The 12,021-nt window shown below is 54.5% G+C and overlaps 1 long non-coding RNA gene across 1 annotated transcript; it reads right to left on the bottom strand.

Moving 5' to 3' along the window:
• Positions 1 to 1,386: 1,386 nt before the first annotated feature.
• Positions 1,387 to 3,903, bottom strand: LOC149128547 (uncharacterized). Its single transcript, XR_016213219.1, has 2 exons — positions 3,708 to 3,903; positions 1,387 to 1,620 (listed from the first exon to the last, which is right to left on the bottom strand). It is a non-coding gene; the product is annotated as an uncharacterized LOC149128547 (long non-coding RNA).
• Between the last annotated feature and the right edge of the window lie 8,118 nt (positions 3,904 to 12,021).

Below are 12,021 nucleotides of genomic sequence, written 5' to 3'. Positions count from 1 at the left end.
TGGAGAAGGCAGCCCTGCGTGTCCCCAGAGCTCCTCATGGGCAGCACACCTGCCTGCCCAGTGACCCATCACATATCCTGCATCCTCAATCCCACGCTGCTCCTCTCTGCAGAAGCCCCTTGGAGTGGAGGAGCAGGTGGCTCCCAGCAGCAGGTGGACCAGTGTCCTTAGTATCCCTTCACCCCACTTCTACTGCTGTAGGCCTGGCCAAATGCCTGCCACGCGCCCACCAGGCCTGCGGGATGGCCCTGCCCCCCAACCCCCCACCCCGGAGGTGGTCTCACTGCTTTCTGCCTGAAGGAGCATCTTCCCTGCATGGTTGACCTCCGGGGATCTCTGTGTGTGCTCAGCATCTGGGGGGGGGGGGGCTGGAGGAAGGAACGCTTTCGTCCTAGCTTCCCTGGGGCGCGTGTGCTGGGTGAGGAGGTGCCTGAAGAAGAGTCCTGGGCTCTCCCAGACGGGAGTGGGGCTCTCCCAGACGGGATAGCAGACTCCCCAGGTGATATCTCATGCTCTGGAAAATTTGGGAACCTGGGGATCAGGGAGGCGGAGGGGCGTGGCCTCCTTATCTCTCTCTTGCCCGCAGACCTCAGGCTGCCTGGTCTTCCATTGTATCCCTGCTTGGAAGCCAACAAACATTATGAAATGCCGTGTAGGAATTTCTAGGGTGGAAGGGGTAGATGAGGCCCATGCCTGCTTTGTGGAGTGTCTAGTCTTTTTCCCCAGGGAGAGGCCTGGACATTCCTTCTCCCCAACCCAGGAGGTTTGCCTTTTGATTCTGAGATGTCTGGCGCCCAGCCCCATCCATCAGCTTCTGCAACAACAGGAAGTACCCATAGCAAAATGCTCATTGATGTAAATGCTTGATTTTAGTAAAGCAGTGGGGGAGCAATGGAATATGCAGTTTTACGAGGAAATACAGAGTGTGTGACTGGCCTGGTGGTTAAGACACGTGTGTCCCACACTGCAGTACTTGGTTCAGTTTTGGGCTCTGGCTCTTGACTTCAGCTTCCTGCTGGTGCAGATCCTGGAAGGCAATGGTGGTAGCTCAGGTAGTTGAGTTCCTGCCACTCACCTGGGGGACCTGGGTTGAGTTCCCAGCTCTTGGCATTGGTCCTGGCCTCACCCCAGTGATTTTGGGCACACATCAGTGGATGGGAACGTGTGCGCTCTTTGTCTTTGTCTTTCTGTGTGTGTCTGTCTCCATCCATCTCTCCAATAAAGAAAGAAATACAATTGCAGGATGGACGTGAAGGTGTTGCACAGGGTCTGGAGACAGCATACCCAGGCTGTTGCCCCAGCACGGCCATTAACCAGGGTGTGTCCTTGGGCAAATCCCCTGACATTTCTGAACTTTGGTTTCTCAGAGAAAGGCTTTAAATGCACTTTATTTTTAAATATTTTATTTACTTATTTGAGAGGTAGAATTACAGATAATGAGAGGGAAAGACAGAGGGAAAGGTCTTCCATCTGATGGTTCACTCCCCAAGTGGCCACAACAGTGAGAGCTGGGCCAATCTGAAGCCAGGAGCCAGGAGCTTCTTTGGGGTCTCCCACGTGGATGCAGGGGCCCAAGCACTTGGGCCATCTTCTACTACTTTCTCAGGCCATTGCAGAGAGCTGGATCAGAGGAGGAGTGTCCAGGACTAGAACCAGCACCCATATGGGATGCCAGTGCTGCAGACGTAGGATTAACCTACTGTGCCACAGCGCCAGCCCCTAAATGCACTTTGTAAATTGTAAGGGACTCTGCACATCTTCCTTATCCTTTTCAATGGAAAGAATCTAAGTGCTGCTGTGGTTTATCACAAAGGACATGTTTGCCCAGTGCTGGAGGAGGAGCTGGGGACAGGGTTCTCTCTGCCCTTCACCTGGCAGACCAGGTGGAGGGAGGGGGAAGGCGTTCCTGGCAGAGGGTCCCGTGTGCACAGGGACACGGAGGTGGGCACGGCAGCTGAGGGGTGGGGTGGAAGGAGGGCTCCAGCTTGGTCAGAACAGGGGAGGCAAGACACAGCCACTGTGATGTGAGGGAATGAGGAGGGCCCAGGCAGCGGGGGTCCCGGAAGACCCTCCCGATGGGGGCGGATGAGTGTGAGGGGGCTCTGCAGGGGAGGTAGTGGCGTGGTAACAAGCGAGCACGCATTTAGCTTCTCTCCCACGTGATAAAACCACGGCACGGGGCGCTGCGAGTTAGGGACCTAATGCCACTCCACATTCACCTGTGCACCTGGGCCTTCTGCCCCACATCCCTAATGAAGGTGGGAAATGGGACCAGATAGGACTCAGGGCCCCTTCCTCCCCCACCCCTCCAGCCGGAGAGGAAGGCTAATTGCCTGGAGGATGAGGAAGGAGTCGAATAGACTTCCAGAAAAGTCTCATTCTGAGGGCAAGGCCAAGATCTGCCAGAATTAAAGCCATTGTGAGCTGGTTCCTCGGGCCTGGCCTTGCTGGGGGTTTGGATTGCGCAACAGGGTTTCTGGTTAGTGGGGGACAAAGTTTTAGGGGCAGCCAGGGGCAAACCCTGAGATTCAAGACACTGTTTAGGGCAGTCCAGCAGTCAGTGCCAGGGGTCCATCTCCCCAGGGCCAAGGACTCTGTGAGGCCTTCCCAGACAGCCGGGAGTGGGAGGCAGACACACCCGTAATTAGATGCGTCTGCTACTATGTGCCTCTTCCTCCCCTCTTTCTGTCCCCGCGGCCCTCATCCCGAGCCAGGAGGGGCTGGGCCGCGCGGCCTGGCATCTGTCCCCGCGCCCCGCCCTCGCGGCCGCTGTGGCGCAGGCTGGCCAGGGGACACTATGGCTTCCCCGCGCTGCTGCCGGGGAAGCGTGTTGGGACGGGGCTAATGATAATTAACACTTGGGGCGCGTTTTGTCTTCCAAGTGCTTTACAAACACGACCTAATTAGCCCGCGGGGAGGAGCGGCACCGGAACGCCGTCTTTATTATGCATTTCTATAGCGTCTGCAGCAGCCTGGGCACGCGAGCGCTGGCAGGGAGGAGGCGCCGGTGGGGCCCTCGGCAGGGAGGGCCCAGCGCGGGTGCCAGCAAGACCGGCTGTGACTCATAACGCCCATTCTCCCGCACCGCAATCGGTAAGAGATGCGAAGGCCCTGGGGGGCTCAGAGAGATTAAGCCACGGAGTCCAAGACTACACAGCCCGTAAGCAGGCAACGCGACTCAAAGCCCAGAGCAGCACAGCTGCGCGCCGCCCTCCAGGTTCACAGCGCCCGCGGGCGGTGCGCGGAGGCCTGGCTCCCAGCGCCCGGGCGCAGAGGCCGAGGTGGGCGGCTGGCGGCGGCACGCGCGCACGCGCCCGGGCCGGAACGAAACTGTTGCCAGCGCAAAGCTCCCCGCTACACCTGAGCGGGGGACAGATGTGCATCAATATTTATTCGGAACTCCCAGGAAACCTGGATGAAGTGTAATTATCTCAGCTCAATCAGCTCGGATTAGCATAACATCAAGTCACCCATCAGACGGAGGGTTTGATTTCGGGGATCAAAGCGCCGCGCTGTAGCCGCTGATTAATCGGGGAGAAGGGAGCCTTGAGAAGAAAGCGACGCCGGCTCCGCGAGCCACAGCTGCGCCGCTTTGATGCGCCGATTGTGCCGAGTTAACTTTCCCGGCCTGCCGGCTCCGCGGGCGTTAGCACGGCTTCCCCGGCTGCAAGTGGCCCGCTCTGAAATAAACCGAGACCCCTGCCCACCCGGGGCTGTCCGACGATGGTCGGTCCGGAGGTGGAGGGGCGCTGCGGAGCTTGCCCAGCGTGGGGAGCGAGGCTGGACCGGTGTGCAGAGGCGGACCCTCTCTGGAGGCCGAGTGCACCGCAGGAGTGAAACGCTCTCTCCTCCAAGGCCTTCCCTGGGCCGATCCCGGGCAGCCCTTGCGGCCTGGCCCACCCATCTCCTCCCTTCCGCTTCCCTTTCCTTAAAGGAGAGCTCCCTAAATGCTGGCCAAGCTGAAGCCCAGAACTCCATCCAGGTCTCCCACTCGGCTGGGGGCTGGGGGAGGGGCCTTCATTGCTGTCTCCAAGGATACATTAGCAGGAAGCTGCAGTCAGGAGCCAGGGTTTGAAGCCAGGATATCCCATGTGGGGCTTGGACAACTTAACCCCAGGGGCTTAACTGACAGGCCAAAAACCAGTCCCTGCCAGTCTTTGCTGGTTCTGTTCCTTTGTGCCACCTGTTTCCCAAGGGGGCTCACTTGTGTTCCCCTCTTTTGCTAGCCAGTCTGACACCTTTAACACTAAGTGCAAAGGGTGCTTGGCCCTGTGCTTCCACTTGTTAGTCTTTGCCAGAGCCAGGGACCCTCTCTGGGGACACTGGGGATGGTGTGGTGCTCTGGTGATTTGAGACCCCCCCACCCCCTTTAACAATTTATTTGAGAAGCAGAGAGGCAGAGGGAGGGAAGGAAGGAGGGAGGAGGGAGGGATGGAGAGAAAAAGAGAGAGAGTTCTTCCATCTGCTGATTTACTCCCACGATGGCCACAACAGCCAGAACTGGGCCAGGAGCCAGGAGCTTCCTCTGGGTCTCCCATGTGAGTGCAAGGGCCCTAGGATGACCAGGCCATCTTCTGCTTTCCCAGGTGCATTAGCAGGGAGCTGGATTGGAAGTAGAGCATGCGGGACTAGAACCAGTGACCATATGGGATGCTGGTTCTGCAGGCGGTAGCTTTACCCCCTATGCCACATTGCCACCCCCATGAGCAGCCCCCGTGTTGCCCAGTGGACTTCGCATTGCACATGGAGGGGGGCCCAGCAGTCCCCAGAGCCTGGGTTTGCTTTGGAGAAAAACATTCTCTGGTGGGCGAGGGGCTCAGGGGTGAGGATGGGCAGCAGGCCAGGTTGGTGGTCCTAATCAACAGCTGTCTTGTCCACTTCAAGACTTTCCTAATTAATTTGTCCTGCCCCTGCCAGTCCCCCATCTTCTGTGCTGAACCCTGTCTTGCTCATGCTCGAATCCCCTTCGGGACTGTCCTGGGCACAGGGCAGGTGTGGACCCCAGCTCTTGCCCTCTTTGTTCACCTGACCAAGTCACTTGACCTCCCAGGAACCTGGCCTGCTGGTCTGCAGAGCTCTTTGTGCCATGACCTTGTCCATCAGCCACTGTTCAGTTGGGCCCCTCCCAGGGGGAGAGGGCCCCAGTGGATGGCAGAGAATTCTAGAGTCTTAAGGTTGAAGGGAAGCTGGAAGACCCCTCCTCACACTCCTGACAACCCATCCTCATTCTCTGCTTGAGGGTGTAGGAAGGAGAAAGGGGGTCCTGAGGGTCTCTCCTGCAGCCAGCCCACTTGGGGACTTGCCAAGGTGCAACCCAGCAGTTCCTCACCCAAGAGTTTGATGTGGCCAAAACAAACAAAAAATAGAGAATGAACTTGAAATCCAAAGCTTCTGCTTTACAGATGGTCTCTTCCTTTCATATCTCTTCACTTCCTTTTAAATTCCTGGCGCAGCGTCTTCCCCTGTCACTCTGGCGACTTTCGCTGCAGCCCCCTGAGGTCGCTGTGCGGGATTACACACAGGGGTCCGGCAGCACGTGGCTATTTACCAGAGCCTCTCCCAGCCATCTCTGAGAGATGGAAAGCCAAGAGGGCTGCCTCCTCCGGCTGGAAGAGGGGAGGAGACTAAGACGTAGAAGTGATGTGCCCAAGGTCGCGGAGCCGGGGGAAACTGGAGGTGAACGTGAGCCTCCGGCACTCGGCTGAGATGCTCTCCATCCCACCCAGAGGCTGCGCATCTTGTTTTAGAGAAGACTGAACGGATCCCCAAGCAGTGACGAGAGTGGTGCGAGGTCTCAGGCAAGTCACCGCCCACCCGGGTGTAGGAGGGTGTCTGCCAGTGCCTTCTCTCCTTGATGCCATGCCACCTACCTGTCTGGAGGCCAGGATGCGCCGCCGGAAAGGCCTCAGGTGGGGGTGGGGGCAGGGGCCGGGGGCATTCTTCCCTGAGCTGTAAGTGCCTTGCGGGCAGACACAGGCTCTTTTATTTCCTGCTGTTCTCAAAGGAAATAGAATCGAAGCTCAGTGCCTGGCCCAGAGTGGAGTCTCAGTAAATAGTCGCAGAATAACTGAGAAGAGGAAGTATGGAAACAGGGAAGGAGGGAGGGAGGGAGGGAGGGAGGAGGAAGGGGGACGGAGGGTTTCCAGCCCTGACGGGAGGCCGGGTCCTGAAACGGGTGGGCATGTGCCCAGGGTGCTGGCGGAAGGATGATTTATCTCCATTCCAAATCTCGGCTGTGCAACATCGTGGATTTTTCTCTCCCCTTTAATTAAGAACTAAATATAGATCTTAATTAAGACACTGATGAATTTAATTTGGAGTGGCATTAGGTCCCTAACTCGCAGCGCCCCGTGCCGTGGTTGTATCACGTGGGAGAGAAGCTAAATGCGTGCTCGCTTGTTACCACGCCACTACCTCCCCTGCAGAGCCCCTCACACTCATCCGCCCCCATCGGGAGGGTCTTCCGGGACCCCCGCTGCCTGGGCCCTCCTCATTCCCTCACATCACAGTGGCTGTGTCTTGCCTCCCCTGTTCTGACCAAGCTGGAGCCCTCCTTCCACCCCACCCCTCAGCTGCCGTGCCCACCTCCGTGTCCCTGTGCACACGGGACCCTCTGCCAGGAACGCCTTCACTCTCCCTCCCTACTCCCAGTCTGCCAGGCGCACCCCTCCCCTTCTTCCCATTCCTGCCCACCCGCTCGCATTCGATGAAACCCTCCCTGTGTCCTCCTGAACTCAGGTGCATGCTCCAGACCCCCACAGGGTTCTGTTGATCGCAGCCCTTACCACCTGCTCATATTATTTCATACCTGTCTTTCCTCTCTGCCCCTAACTTGGTTGAGTGCCAAGCACAGGGCCTGCACACATTAGATGACCAAGGAGGCAAGGCTGTTACTTTGAATCCCATCTGTGGGGCTCAGGGGCCAACCTCCTTATTTTTCAATGCATTCAGAAGATCTTGGTTGAACACCTACTGTGTGCTAGGCCCTGTGCTGGGGACTGCGAGAGACCCTTGGGCTTCAGTGGCAAGGGCAGGCGTGTCGTCCTGCTGTGCTGTGTGGAGTGGCACCGCGTGGCTCAGGCATGGGTCATCCATCACAGAGGAATCGTGGCCTTGTGGCTCAGAGCTGTCATCGTGGAGTCTGGCAGGCTGGGGCTGTGTGTGCTTGGAGGGTGGCAAAGTGAGCCTCCTTGTCCCTGCGGCGCACACGGTGCTCAGTAAGCAGCAGTGAGGTTGATGGAGGCATCTCGCTGACACCGAAACGTGGTTGGCGAGCGGGCAGCTTTCAGCTGATTGGGGGAGTGGGTTGTGCGATTCATGCACCACAAACAGGAAGACTGGAGTGTGGGAGGACTGGCTGCCCCCGGGCTCCACTTTCTGATACACTTTATCTGTGGCCCCAGGTCCCTCCTCTGTCCTGTGTGCTTCTCACCTGGGAATGGAGGGAGTGGGATGGAGTGGGTTCACCCTGCTTTTGTCATCGAGGGTGACTCTGTCCCCGGCTCCTCTTCCTCTCTTTCCTGACCGTGCACTGGTGCAGTTTCGTCACAAGTGTCCTGGGAGAGGGGACTCTGTCGGTCAAGCACACTCCCCACCCTGCAATGCCAGGCACTTAGCCCTCCCGGGTGGCAAGTGGGGACCGTTTGCAACCTGAAGAACTGGCTCATTCCCCTGATGGAGCTGCCTAGCCACAGTGCTGCCGTTTTGGGTGCTGGACAAAGGGCACCTCCTTTAAAACGTGCAGCTGCACACGCACACACACACACACACACCCGTCCTGTATGCTCTTGTTGCACAGTCTGTGTGAGGCTCTGGCCAGAGCTTCCCTGCCTCAGCACTCGGGACTTGTGGGGTCTGGTGACTCCTGGCCGTGGGGCTGTTCTGTGCACCACTGCCTGTTCACAGCTTCTCTGTCCTCTACCTGCCAGATGCCAGGTGCACCTGTCCCAGCTGTGGCAACCCCAGTGTCTCTGGAGGTTTCCAGATGCTCCCAGTGTAGTGAATTGCTCCATGCTAAACACACGTCATGAGCATTATCTTATACACCCGACAATCTGTGGTACAGGCATTATTCCGAGGCTTATTTTAGACGTGAGCAGACTGACTGGTGCTCTGGAATCAGGCAATCTGTTCAAATCTGGGCCCTCACTTCACCGTTCTAGCCTCCATTTTTCACCTTTAATTTGTTGGTAATTATGAGGGCACTTCTACAGGTATGTGGGAAAATGAACTTAAAAGATAGGTTTATGTTGGTACACACAGTTGTAGGAAATCCATGTGTCGGTGGGGTTTTCAAGAACATGGAAAACATGTATCACAGAAAAGCTATGCATAGATTTCAATTTTTTGTACCAAAATAAATTTTAGTTTTAATTTCATTTCCATAAACTTTTTGAAACCCTCTCATATACTTTGCTGTTGGGATTGTTAACAAGTTTTTAACACAGTGCTCTGTACGTGATACATGTTCAGTAAATATTAGCAAATATTCCTCTGTAGCTGCAACGTCAGACTCAACAAGCATTTCTGAGTGCTTACTGTGTGTGCTAATGTTAGTAACAGTACGTGTTGCGTGCTTACTATGTGTTGGGTGCTATGGTAATGTATTAACTCCCCTGACTTTCACAGGAATCCATGTGGTAAATATTATTGTTGTTATTTCTGGTGAGGAGTTGAAGCACAGGGAGCTAAATAACTCGCTAGTAACTTGAGATGTAGGGATTTGAACCCGAGACAGCCTGGCTTCAGGGCCCACGATCTTTACTATACTATGCTGTGGTGTCAAATTCTTTTTATTATTTTCTTTAAAATTTTTACCTATTAGAGAGAGAGAGCAAGAGTGAGAGCGAGAGAGAATGGGCCCGTTTGCTGGTTTACTCCTGAAATGCCTGCAATATTTGGTTCTGGGCCAAACTGAAGCCAGGAGCCAGGAACCCAGTCCAGGTTTCCCATGTGGGTGGCAGGGTCCCAGCTCTCTGAGCCAATACCTGCTGCCTCCCAGGATGCACATTAGCGGAAGCTGGAGTTGGAGCTGAGCTGGGACTTGATGTGGGATGTGGGCCCAGATGCCTGCCGCACTGAGGTCTTTTTTTTTTTTTTTTTAAGATTTATTTATTTGAAAGGCAGAGCTACAGAGAGAGAGGAAGAGGGAGAGTCAGAGAGAGAGAGAGATCTTCCATCTGCTGGTTCACTTCCCAAATGGCCAAAATGGCCAGAGCTGAGCCGATCCAAAGCCAGGAGTCAGGAGCTTCTTCTAGGTGTCCCACGTGGGTGCAAGGGCCTAAGGACTTGGATCATTTTCCACTGCTTTCCCAGGCACATTAGCAGGGATATGGATCAGAAGTGGAGCAGCTGGGACTTGAACTGGTGCCCATATGGGATGCCAGCACAGCAGGGGGCAGCTTAACCCTCAATGCCACAGCCAACCCCTCCATCCAGGTCTTAATAGGAGTCTTCATGTTCGCTTTTTTTTTAAGTCACCAACTCTTTCTCCAAAACTATACTAATTTGGTAGTTGTCCACGTTGGTAGCTAGCAGCCACATGTGGCTATTTAATTTGAAATTAATGAAAATGTAAAATTCTGATCCTTGATCATACTAGCCACATTCCGAGTGCTCAACAGCCTCACGCACTTGGTGTCTCCGTGTTAGACAAGAGAGAGAGAGTATTCCCATCATTGCAGGGTGTTCTAATGGACAACTCTGTTCTAGAGCCTGTAGGAGATGGGTTTCTTTGCTCTAAGAGTGTCTTGATGCCCCCTTAGATGACTGATGTCAGCCAATCAACTTTGTGTTCAGAATTATATAGCTACCAAAATATTCTGTTCACTTAACATTTATGAAGTTCCTACTCTGTGTCTGGAACGGCGTTTGGGATGGTGGAAACCAAGATAAATAAACGCGGTCCTTGCTCATAAATGCAGCTTGTGTTAGCAGTGGGCATCAGCTTGCAGAACTCAAGGCTGTGTTTGTACCACATGACCTAGGAACCCAATGCGTGTGATAGGTGCTAAACTTGTTCAGGAGCCTACATATCATGGTACCCAGGGCAGGGGTCAGTTTACTCTCTCAGAATTGGGCTCAGGGGTCCCTAAAGGAGGGAGGCAGGAACACTGCCTTGAAGGATGCACAGTGATCCCTGGGCTGGCAGAGATGGGGCCAGCCCCATCCCAGAGATGCTCAAACTCTCTTGACCAGGAGCTTCTCCTGCAAAGCTGGCAGCAAAGAGGATGGAGAGATGAGAAGGTGCGCATTATTTCAAGGGGAATTTGTGAATGAGTGAAGAACTTACATTGCAGGTGAACCCAGATTGGGTGCAGTGAGTTGTGTTAGAAATGCAGAGACAGAAGATATTAGGGTGTCACCTCTGCTTGTACCTCCAGAGACCCCAGCTTCCTTTTTTTTCTTAATTCCAGGCTGAGCCTTCCTCTCACCTCCCTGGAACTCTCAACCCCTTACTCTCCACGTCAGCTGACCCTGCCCAATTGCCCATCTTCCTGCTCCAATTCAACACTCCCCTAGCTCAGAAATTGCTTGGTGATATTGGGAACAATGAGGCCTGACTCTGTTAGTTCAGAGCAAAATGACTTTTTTTTGAAAAAGGGTATTGCATTCCTGGTGATGTATGGACAAGTCAGGAGAGCAGGAGGAGGGCGGGGCAGGAGGGGAAGGTGAGGAGTTGGGCTTCAGAGTGCAGGGAGGGTGGCTCCTGGGCCTGCAGAGCAGGGCCTTGCCTAAGCCCAGCTGAAAGAAAGGTCCTGGGGCTTGCCAGCCGGGAGGGGTGGAGCCATCAGGGCTGCCCACATGCCAGAGGCTGTGGAGAGCCATTGGGTGTAGCTCTATCTTGTCCTGTTGAACAAGACAGAGGGCTATGAACTGGTAGAAGGAAGAGGGTTCTCCAGAAGCACAGTCAGGAGCAGAAACTGCAAGCGAGTTGCCTTGGGTCACACAGCAAGTTAGAGGCTCTGTCACTGGACCCCAGGGTGTGTTTCTCTCTCTCTCTCTCTCTTTCTCTCTCTGAATGGTGTGAATATTTTGCTCCTCCTTGTTGCATGGTATGCATGTGACATAGTTTGTTTAACCATTCGCCTACTGAAGGGCATTTGGGTTGTTGCCAAGACTAGGCAAGACCTGTCTGTTTCTATTACTAGACTTTATTTCTAAAAATAAAGAGGGCTTGGGTTTACAGGAAAACCGAGTGACAAGTTACAGACGTATCCCACACACCCCTCCCTCTTCTATAGCTTCCTGTATGAGTCACATCTTGCATAAGTGTGGCACTTTTGTCCCACGATGAAGCACTATGGAGATGTGAATATCCACCGGAGCTCGTAGTTCGCACTGGGACTCCCTGTTTGTGTCATACGTGCTGTGGGTTTTCACGGTCGTGAAACGTCCTGCACCCCCACGACAGCATCGTACACCATGGGGTTGCTGTTTTAAGTAGTCTTAAGTACCCCCTGTGCTCCACTACCTCATTTCTCTTCCCCAAGAAGCCCTGTCAACCATGGATCTTTTTTATTGTCCCTACATTCCTGCTAGGGAGTTTTTGTTTGTGTCTCTTTGGTTGTTTTTTAAAGATGTATTTATTTGAAAGACACAGTGACATGAGAGAGAAGGAGAGACAGATGGAGATGGATTGTCCATCTGCCGGTTCACTCCCCAAATACTCTCCACAGCCAGGGCTTGGCCAGACTGAAGCCAGGAGTCAGGAACTCCATCTGGGTCTCCCAAGTGGGTGTCAGGGACTTAAGTCCTTGGGCCGTCATCTGCTGCCTCCCAGGTGGATCAGCAGGGAGCTGGCTCAGAAGATGGAGGGGGACTGGATCCCAGGCACTCGGATATGGGATGCAGGCGTCCCACGTGGGCTCTTAGTGAATTGTGGGGAGTTAGTTCCAGAGGTTTGTGAGCAGGTGCATGTGAACTGCTCTCTTTGGAGGACTGGCTATTGCTGGAACAGGCTGATTCAGCCCCATTCCACTGGTGCAGCTGTGGCTTGGTGCTCCAGGCTCTGTTTGGGGA

Source organism: Oryctolagus cuniculus, chromosome 1 (assembly GCF_051225735.1).
Source record: "Oryctolagus cuniculus isolate XC-2025 breed Fujian yellow rabbit chromosome 1, ASM5122573v1, whole genome shotgun sequence".
In the NCBI taxonomy this organism is placed as follows: domain Eukaryota; kingdom Metazoa; phylum Chordata; class Mammalia; order Lagomorpha; family Leporidae; genus Oryctolagus; species Oryctolagus cuniculus.
Note: the sequence above shows the minus strand (reverse complement) of the source record. Positions and strands in the feature narration are given on the sequence as shown.